Below are 7612 nucleotides of genomic sequence, written 5' to 3' on the forward strand. Positions count from 1 at the left end.
TACCATCATCTTTGAAACATTTTTCACTGGGTATGGAATTGACACTTTTTCTTCAGTGCTTGCTCCATTGTTGTCTTACTTGCATTGTTTCTGACAAGAAATTTGCTGTCATCTGTATGTATTGTGTATTTGTGTAGTTGCTTTTAAGATTACCCTGGTTTTGAGCAATTTCATTATGATTTGCCTTGGTATATTTTTATTCATGATTCTTGTGCTTAAGATTTGTTGAGCTTCCTGGATTTGAGCCTTTATAGCTTTCATTTAATCTGGAAAATTTTAGCCATAGTTCTTCAAGTAATTTTTCTGTCTCCTTCTCTCTCTCTCTCCTCTCTTTCAGGGACTACAAATATGTGTGGATTAGTCTGCTTCAATTGTGCTGCAACTCACAGCTTTGTTCATTCAAAAAAAAAATCCCCTCTTTTCTGTGTGTTTTGTTTTGAATAGCTCTCTTGCTGTATCTTCAAGGTAACTAATCCTTAATATTTTCTTTTAGAATCTCTAACCTGCCATTACTCACAGTCAACGTTTTCATTTCACACATTGCAGTTTTAATCTTTAAAAGTTTGGTTTGGGTCTTTTTAACATCTTTCATGTCTCTTCTTAAGTTTCTGAATGTATGAAATACAGTTATAATAAATTTTTAATGTTCTTGTTCACTAATTCTAACAGGTGTGTCCATTCTGGATGGGTTTTAAGTAGCTTATACCCTCATAATAATAGGTCTTATTCTCCTGCTTCTTTCCATGCCAAATAATACTGTATTGGATGCCAGACAATGTAAATTTTACCTTGTGGGTATTGGATATTTTCTGCATTCCTATAAGGATTCTTAAACTTTGTTCTGGGTTACAGTTATGTGACCTGAAAATGGTTTGACCTTTCAGACTCTTGAATTTAAGATTCTTAGGTGAGATCAGCTCAGTGCTTAGTCCAGAGCTACATAATCTCTACTCTTGAGATAAGGCCCTTCCATGTACTGTTCCTAATGTTTTATAAATCATGGGTTTTCTAAGCTGGCTGGTGGGAACAAGCACTATTTGTGGCCCTGTGTGAGTGCTGGGCACTGTTGCCTCTAATCTTTTCTTTTGGTTCTTCCTTCAGCCTCAGGGAGTTTCCTCACATGCATATACTGATCAGTATTAAGCTGATACTTGAGGATGTACCTATGCTTATCTCCACAGTTCTCTCGATGAACACTTCTCTCTTCTTTGGTACTACGTCCTGAGAACTCTAGTTTCTTTGGACTCGCTAAAATCTTAGCTGCATCTCCTCATTCCAGGAGTATGCTGGGATCTGCCTCAGTTTTCCCTCCCTTTGCTGTGGCCTCTAAATTCCCCCAAGTTAGTACAGTGGAGCATTCACTGAACTTACCTTGTTTGCTTCATGTCTCTCAGAGATAATTGTCCTTTGTTGTCTAATGTCCACTGTCTTACAAATTGTTGTTTCATATATTTTGTATTTTTAAAAAATTATTTTAGGTAGAAGAATATTGTGGAGAAACAAGAAATTGTTTCTCCATCTTGGTGAAAATCAAAAGAGCTTTATTCTTTTAAGCTATTGAGTTCGTAGGGGTGGGGAATGGGGGAGTTTTTTTAACAAACTGAGATAAATAACAACACTAACTGGTAACTGCTGCAGGATGCTAAGGAACTCATTATTTTGAAACTTAATTTTAAACAAGAGAAGCAATCAAGCATTTATCCCATCTTTCCTATATGAACTCTATTGCTGGGTAACTAAAAAACTGATGAGGAGAAGTTTTTCTTTATAGCAGTAGTCCAGTTAATAAACTGAGATAGAACAACAGAATTGAAATTTATCATTTTGCAACTCCTAATGCGTTAATGGATCAAGTCAATACCAACCAATTTCTGCCTACATCACAAAAGCAGATAGTATACTTTCTGTTGGAAGAACACCACAACCCCTATGAAGCAGTCCCACCAAGAAAACCTCATATGATCCAGCCATCGCTGCACAGGAAATACAGAAGGAAAATACAAGAGGAAAGTAGTAGTGAAACTCATCAGCAAAATCCAGAATGGGAAACTAGACAGGACAAATGATCAAGTTTTTTTTTCAATAAATAGACTGCTGAGGGAAAAATATGGAGAGAGAGAGAAGGAACTTATGGATTAAAAGAGAATTAAGAAACTTATCAACAAATCAGTTATATACCTTATTTAAATACTGATTCAAACAAGGCATAAAATGATATTAATGAGTAAACTGGTCATTTAAATACTATTTGCAATATTAAAGAATTATTATATTTTTCCCAGTTCTATTGAGAAATGATTGACATACAACACTGTATAAGTTTAAGGCGTTCAACATGATGGTTAGATTTACATATATTGTGAAATGATGACCACAGTAGGTTCAGCTAACATCCATCTACTCATGGATGTAATAAAAGGAAAAGATAGAAGAAAAGAAAAAAATTCTCCTTATAGAACTATCAGGATTTACTCTTGTAATGACTTTCTTATATATCATACAGCAGTGTTAAGTATAGCCATCATGTTCATTACATCGCTAGTACTTATTTATCTTATAAATGGAAGTTTGTATTTTTGACCACCTTCCTCCAATTTACCCTCCCCCCACCCTCTGCCTTTAGTAACTGCAAGTCAGATCTCTTTTTCTATGAGTTTGGTTTTCTCTCTCTTGCTCTCTCTATTTCTTTTTTTTTTTAGATTCCACACATAAGTGAGATAATACAGTATTTGTCTTTCACTGTATGACTTATTTCACTTAGCATAATGTCTTCACAATCCATCCATGTTGTTGCAAAAGGTATGATTTCCTCTTTGTTATGGCTGAATAATATTCCATTGTATATATACCAAGCCTTATTATCTTGTTTTCAGTTATGATAATGGTATTATGATTAACAAAAAATTTCCTCATTTTATAGAGATACATATGAAGTATTTATGGATGAAAAGATATGATGTCTGGGCACTACTTCAAGATAGCATGGGAGGGGAAAGTTGGTGTGGAACTAGGTAAAACAAGTTTGCCCATGAATTAGGTAATTTTTGAATTACCTGTTTACTTTCCTATATCTGGAATTTTCTAAAATAAACATAAAAAGAGGACAACATAGGGAAAGGCGACACCGTGACAGTAAGCAATGTTTTATTTGGGGGAATCAGGAAAGGCTTCTCTTTCGAGAGAAGACTTTTGATCAGGAGACTTTTGAGAAGAGGCTTGATGGAAATAAAGTAGCAAAATGAGGATTAAAATAAGTAAATCTATAGGATTTTTCAGTTAGGAAGCCACCTTTACAATGTTGAGTGGAGTGCAGGGCATGAAATTTGAGTGCAAAGGGCTGAAAACGAGTAAGAGGAGACAGTGTTATTCTTTCCAGTAGTTCACTGCAAAGGGCAGACAGAGGACAGAGAGCGACAGGGGAGAACATGCATATCTGAAACAATACAGGACCTGATGGGTCTCTGCTTAGAATTACCATCTGACTCTTAGCTCCCTTCCTGGGGCCACTTTTTCTGATCCTGTTTTCTTTTAGCTTCAGGTAGTTCTTTCCCCGCCTAGCTGTCCTCTTTGGCCCTGCACAATTCCTTTAGGGAACTGCCTTTAAGCCCCATGTCACAAATCAGGTACCACAAAGAGGTGACTGCCGGAACTCTTGTGCTGATGGAGGCTTTTATTTCTTCAGCTTTTGCACAAAGTGATTCTTCAATTGCTTCCTCCTTCAGTCTGTTCTCCGCTATCCTGACTTCGGCCTTCATTGTTCACTTTCCATTTTCAACCTTGCCTTATCTTTTAGACTAGATTTTTAGCATTGTCTTCTTACCCATATTCTTATCTACCTGTTTTCCAAGAATTAGGTCCTTCCTGTACACTGCTTTGGGCTGCCTATCTCAATCCAGCCCCAGGAGATGTGGTGTTTCCTGAAGATACAGCAGAGGAAACCACAGATTAGGTTGTTAACCTACAGTTCTGGATCACCTCCTTGGTAAACCATGGCCATTTTTCATGTCCAAATTAAAGTCCTCCATGGCTAGCCAACCTGGCACTAGAGGTAGAACATTACTCTAATAACTGGAATCCCTGGGCTCTTTAACCATTAACAGAGACCAGGGCAGAATTGCTGGCTCTACATTCAGAGGCCCAACCCCCAAGGCTCTGAGAGCCCTCCAAGTTCTGCTGCCAGTTTTCCCAGCGGTTCTGTCCTGCTGCTAACTTCTGTGTGATAACATGGGAAGCGTGCATAACGCACTTTTGTTGAATAATGATGTATTATGATGGCTATCATGACAAAAGCTCTTGGGCTCTAGTGTCAACTGAAATCTAAATTAGCTGCTGCTTTTCAACGAATGCCAGTTTTATGTGAAAGAGTGACTGGCAGACAAACCCTGATTATCCAGACATGGGCACCTGGCAGGTATTTTCTCATAAATGAGCTTGTCACTTCAAGTGAATCAACTGACAGTATTCGTTGCCAATGAAAACTTGCAAGTTTTCAAGCAAGCGAGAGCATCTTACACATATGAGGTTTGTTTGAGTACTTTTCCTACTTAACTTTTCTCCACAATTATCCAAACTGAAGGCCAGAAAACTGCTTTTGATTAAGTGGTCTTCCCACATGGTGTTCAGTATTTGAGACAATTCACTTGTGTAATTTTGTGTGTGTGTGTGATAAAGGAGCTATTTCCTGTAAAATCTGGTTTCAGTGCCAAGAACTACACTTTTAAAATGTGATTTAGCAATTTTACTATCTTACCAGTAAGGGGCAGCAAACAACAATGTTTGTTTGAAATACTAAGCTAAATTAATCTGGAATTTGTCCTTTTATTTTTTGCTTCATGAGCACATCTCTGACCCCTTTCCCACTCTTTCTAGTGATGCTGAGCTAGAGAAACTGATGAAAGGGTCATCTAAAAGAGAAGACAGTAAACTGTAACATTTAAAATATAATTCTAAGAAAAGATAAAATCTGCCAGACCTTTGTGTTGACAAATGGTGAATCTCTTAGAATTTCCAAGTTGGGTCCTAGGAACTGCCACACACCCAGTTAAGTATCCACAAAACTTATTCACAGGCCATTAATGAGAAGGAAAAGGTGAAAGTAATATTGCCTTAATTCTGCATTTCTCACAAAAGACTGTTTCTCATCTGAGCTTTAGTCATCTAGTTAAGAAATTATTTCATTTTAATCATTATTTATTAAGCATGTACCATAAGCCAGCAACCATTCTAGGCAGTGGAGACAAATGATAAGCAAAACCGATACAATACCTGTCCTCCTGCTGCTTTCTTTTGAGCTGGGGAAAGTTATTCAAACTAAGAGAGGGGCTAAAGGTAGACAAGAAAAGGAGATACTCTGAACACCAAATGTGAACAGAGAGTAAGATGCTAGTGAAGGATGGACAAGTGCCAAGTCCTAGTGCTGGAGTGATTTCTTCAGAACATTCTTTTGAATCTTTCACTTTTTTTTTTTTTTTCCTGTACGCGGGCCTCTCACTGTTGTGGCCTCTCCCGTTGCGGAGCACAGGCTCCGGACGCGCAGGCTCCGTGGCCGTGGCTCACGGGCCCAGCTGCTCCGCGGCATGTGGGATCCTCCCGGACCGCAGCACGAACCCGTGTCCCCTGCATCGGCAGGCGGACTCTCAACCACTGTGCCACCAGGGAAGCCCCGAATCTTTCACTTTAAAAAAAAAAATTTTATTGGAGGAGAGTTGCTTTACAATGTTGTGTCAATGTTGTGTTAGTTTCAGGTGAACAGCAAAGTGAATCAGTTATACATATACATATAACCACTCTTTTTTAGATTCTTTTCCCATATAAGGTCATTAAATCTTTCACTTTCTTTCAAAACCTTCACTTGAATCTTTCCAATCACAAATGCTGGTATGAAAAAAATGTAACTTTATTTTTCTTATATCTGGATGAGATCTCTATCTTAAGACCCCATTCTTCTGAAGGATAAAGCTTAATTATTTCCAATAAATTCTATTGCTCCAGGGATTTCTGAGTATTTCATGCTTTATTCAAATTCAGAATCTGCCCTCCACACCCCTCTTTCTTCCTGTGTTTGGGAAAGTACATCTACTTCTCTTGTTCAGTCTGTCTCAATGCTGTGTTGCAATCTTTGAAATGTAACTCATGTTATAAGGTACTCAAGCATTCTTTCTCCATGCTGGCATCAATATCAAGATGTGACTGCAACTGAGATGTGATCTTCTGTAATGTCTTCTTGTGCCCCTAGGGTCCTTGCAGGACAGATGCTTCTTTCTCTCTCTCCCTCACTTCTACATCTGGGGTCTTTGGGGGGAATTCTCATGCCACCACAGGCCATAGGATGCTCACTGGGCCTGCGTCAGCCTTATTTCTGCCCCCATACCCTATTAACTATGTTTAAGAGATTGCTACTGTACCCTTCTAGAGTAGCTGATTCTGTGGGAACTCTTAGATGCTCAGGGTCCTAGTGGAAAGTAGGTGCAGAAACCCGTCACTTTCAGAGTCCCCTCAATACATTCTGGATTTTCTACTATCTACCCACATACTTTGTGACTTAACCATTGGAGAGACTGAATGAGACAAATATTGTTTTTAATTCCTTCTATGTTATACTTGCATCAAGGTTTCTGAATTTGAAAGCCAATATTTAGCATTTATTCCAGAGAAATTTCCTTGAATGAGGGAGGGTCAACTAATAAAAGAAGATGCAGGGAAAAGAAAAGTAACAAGCAATGTTTCACATATGGACCCATAGGTTGAACTACACTGTGACTTAAGAATCAAACCCAAATCAACACTTAACTTCTACCTCAAGCATATTTCTCTTTTCCTTTTAATGCTGAACTCCTCAAAAGAGGTCTCCATTTCTCAATCATCTAACAAGTAATAGTTCCCAGTCACATGGCATCTATGCAGCAGAAATAGAAATACTTTGTAAGATTTCATGAGCTTTCTTGCTTCAAGTTCACGAATATATATCTGTACTGAAATATAGGGGGTTTTGCGTTTTCCGCAATTCTAGTATTATCTGTAAGTTTTAAGTCAGCCTGCAGAGGGCAGCAAATAGTAGTGCAAATCCCTGTGCTTTAAACTTCAGGATTGTAGTAGCGGTTGATGAGGAATAAAGCATAAATGTGAGTTCACATTATCTAAAGTCAGCACTGAAAGTTTTTATTAATGTAAGGGAGATTTTAGTGGCTTTTTTGTTTAAGTGAAAATAAGTGCTGGGCTGCTTGTTATTGAAAAAGAAGTAGTCAAATCTGGTTTTGGTAGGACTTTATTCCTCTGGTACTTCTAGATCTTTCTTCCAGACAACCAGGACCTGCTCACTGCCTCTAGATACTGAGAACACTGGCTCTCCCAGTGGGTTATCACATATGCCAGGCACTCAGAATTATGCCCCCTCCAATAAAAATAATTATCTTGTAATTCTACCTGTATTTTCTTCTATGGGTAGTGATAATTTATATAGAATAACTACTCTTATATGCTCACTATCCTTAACAGATATATATTTTAAAACCTAAGTATCTAAAATAAAGCTGTTCATAAAAAGAATAAGTTTTATTGCAGGATGGTATTTTTAAGTAAGTTTTACTTGCCTAAGAAGAGAGGTATGAAGCAA

The sequence above is a fragment of the Lagenorhynchus albirostris genome, chromosome 5 (genome assembly GCF_949774975.1).
Source record: "Lagenorhynchus albirostris chromosome 5, mLagAlb1.1, whole genome shotgun sequence".
Classification (NCBI taxonomy): Eukaryota; Metazoa; Chordata; class Mammalia; order Artiodactyla; family Delphinidae; genus Lagenorhynchus; species Lagenorhynchus albirostris.